This window comes from Brachyhypopomus gauderio, unplaced genomic scaffold, assembly GCF_052324685.1.
Source record: "Brachyhypopomus gauderio isolate BG-103 unplaced genomic scaffold, BGAUD_0.2 sc82, whole genome shotgun sequence".
Taxonomy (NCBI): Eukaryota; Metazoa; Chordata; class Actinopteri; order Gymnotiformes; family Hypopomidae; genus Brachyhypopomus; species Brachyhypopomus gauderio.
This window is the reverse complement of record NW_027506903.1, coordinates 117,036-120,561: the sequence shown is the minus strand read 5'-3', so window position 1 is coordinate 120,561 and position 3,526 is coordinate 117,036.

Below are 3,526 nucleotides of genomic sequence, written 5' to 3'. Positions count from 1 at the left end.
AGCACATGTGAGCCACATGTAGAGCACATGTGAGCTGCAGGCAGATGAGAAAGGAGCTGCACTGAATCACAGTTCTAAGTTGTTGTCGCTGTTTACAGTTCGTTGCCACCCCGTCGTGATTGTGTGCGTGGATATGAAAGTAGGTAATGTTAAAGTTCAAATTATAGTCTATTTCGCTGAATATACCTATTTTCACTCCCCTTTATGCTATGTTCTGCTCGTGTGAACATTTAAATGCGAGCTACCTGTGGGGAATTTGTGTTACATCCGTTTAGGGACAGAGTATTTAGAAATGTTAATATTGCAGTCATTTTATAATGTAATTGTGATATTACTTTAGTTAGTTAATTTGTCATTATTCAGACACTGATTTATTTATTTATCTGTTCTAGAACCACACATGTCACTTAAAGTGAGAATAAACAGCAAACGCAAGTTAAACCCACTGGAGTGCGACTAAACCTTTCTTTGGAGTTCTAACCGGACTCACAACAGCGATTTGAACCTCCCAACTAGCACATCACGAATTATAATATTTTTTAAACCCACTAAACATTAGACGTCTTATGGACGTGCAGATCAAGTCTATATTGCGTCCGTCGGTCCAAGACCAATTCTGGACTTCTACTCGACGTGCAAACTAGGTCCGTTATTTGGACGTCTAACTATGACCCCACTTGGACGTCGATATGCAGTTAAACACTTGAACGTCGGAATTTCAACGTCACGGAGACGTCTAAGAAGGGTACAGAAATGTACATGATACATAATATTTGTTTTTTTTATATTAATGAACATTTCTAAATGTTGAGTAAAGCGGTATGAGAAAATTTGTCTTTTGGGCGATAAACACTTTTGCTCGACTCCGTCAACCTAAAACTCCATGTCCTCAATGGTGCAGCCTGTGAACTGTAATAAATCCATATTATTATACATTATTTAATGTAGACACGTATAAGAAAATGTATGTATTATCAAAATATTTGTTTATATATAATATTTATGTATAACTATTATGTTAAATACAGTCAATTGACTATGATACAAAAGTGAGCCTACATAAAAAGCTCGAGCGAGTTGCCTCGCGCATTTAGGAGTTTAAATTAAAAAGAAATCCGTTACTTTTTACAGTTATTTACTGGCGATTTCAAGGTAACATTAACAACTGGTCTTTAACAAACCTCAAAATATTTACCTAAAATGTTTATATGTTGTAGTAACAGATCAATAGATATAATCACATTACCTTGTACTTTTGTAATGGATTTTTGTAAGGTTTGTTACGGTTTAACGTTAGCCAAAAGGCTAGCTAGCTACTCACGTATTGGATGGAATTTACTACAGACATTACTACTTTTATAAGTTGGCGTTTTGGCCAGTGATCAATAAAAATGAAGGTGGAAAGAAATTGGAAATGCCATTCATGTGATTTATTTGTAAAGCATATACAATTGTAACGTGTGTAACTGGTGCCAGAAGGTGGCGGACCTGTTTATTGTTCCCGTTCATCTTTCTGAAGTTCGTTAGGCTCAGCAGATTTGAACCTTACACTTTTGTATACGTTTCCAGTTATCTGCTGCGACGGAAAGGAAGCTAGGAAAATTTACCAGGACAAAATGCTACCTTCTAAAATGGCACTAGTTGTGCACAGAAACTATGAATCCCCATGGAAATTGTGTTTTAATAAAGCATTTCCTTCGATATTACAGCTCTATTTAGAAATAGCTGTTGGTAGGCTTATAAAAACGATGTCTAAAAGGAGTCAACGTTTTACGCAAAAAAGACCTACACAAGACTTCATTTGGACTAGAAATGGCCCTTATCCGGACGTCCCGGGGTCATCGATACACGACGTGCAGAAGACGTCGGAAAAAAGACGTCATCTGGCGTCACAGTCTGCACCTTCAGGGGACCAAAATCCGACGTGCAAAAATGACTTGGAAAAGACGTCGTTTCAACGTATCTTTGCGCAGTGGGAAAGTGCCGTACAAGTGCTTTAATTCCACCTTGTATAGGTGTATGAACCCTGCAAACATGACTTTGTCGATGGCGCTGAAGCGCGGCGCGCGCGCGAAGTTGCAAAATTCGAGAGGTGCACGACCTCGCGCAGCGACAGCGCGCGAGGCACTCGCGCACGGGCGGAGCCTCAGCAATTACGTCATTTTCGCCGCGCGGACCCTCGCCGCTCGCGGCGCGTCAATATTTAACTTAATTATGTTTATCATGCTGGAAAATATTGAAATGGACCTGGAAAGTGCCGTACAAGTGCTTTAATTCCACCTTGTATAGGTGTATGAACCCTGCAATCATGACTTTGTCGATCGCGCTGAAGCGCAGCGCGCGCGCGAAGTTACAAAATTCGAGAGGTGCACGACCGCGCGAGGCACTCGCGCACGGGCGGAGCCTCAGCGATTACGTAATTTTCGCCGCGCCTTGAAAGTGCCGTACAAGTGCTTTAATTCCGAAGTTACAAAATTCGAGAGGTGCACGACCGCGCGAGGCACTCGCGCACGGGCGGAGCCTCAGCGATTACGTAATTTTCGCCGCGCGGACCCTCGCGCCGCTCGCGGCGTGTCAATATTTAACTTAATTATGTTTATCATGCTGGAAAATATTGAAATGGACCTTGAAAGTGCCGTACAAGTGCTTTAATTCCACCTTGTATAGGTGTATGAACCCTGCAAACATGACTTTGTCGATCGCGCTGAAGCGCAGCGCGTGCGCGAAGTTACAAAATTCGAGAGGTGCACGACCGCGCGAGGCACTCGCGCACGGGCGGAGCCTCAGCGATTACGTAATTTTCGCCGCGCGGACCCTCGCGCCGCTCGCGGCGTGTCAATATTTAACTTAATTATGTTTATCATGCTGGAAAATATTGAAATGGACCTTGAAAGTGCCGTACAAGTGCTTTAATTCCACCTTGTATAGGTGTATGAACCCTGCAAACATGACTTTGTCGATCGCGCTGAAGCGCAGCGCACGCGCGAAGTTACAAAATTCGAGAGGTGCACGACCGCGCGAGGCACTCGCGCACGGGCGGAGCCTCAGCGATTACGTAATTTTCGCCGCGCGGACCCTCGCGCCGCTCGCGGCGTGTCAATATTTAACTGAATTATGTTTATCATGCTGGAAAATATTGAAATGGACCTTGAACCCACTAAACATTAGACGTCTTATGGACGTGCAGATCAAGTCTATATTGCGTCCGTCGGTCCAAGACCAATTCTGGACTTCTACTCGACGTGCAAACTAGGTCCGTTATTTGGACGTCTAACTATGACCCCACTTGGACGTCGATATGCAGTTAAACACTTGAACGTCGGAATTTCAACGTCACGGAGACGTCTAAGAAGGGTACAGAAATGTACATGATACATAATATTTGTTTTTTTTATATTAATGAACATTTCTAAATGTTGAGTAAAGCGGTATGAGAAAATTTGTCTTTTGGGCGATAAACACTTTTGCTCGACTCCGTCAACCTAAAACTCCATGTCCTCAATGGTGCAGCCTGTGAACTGTAATA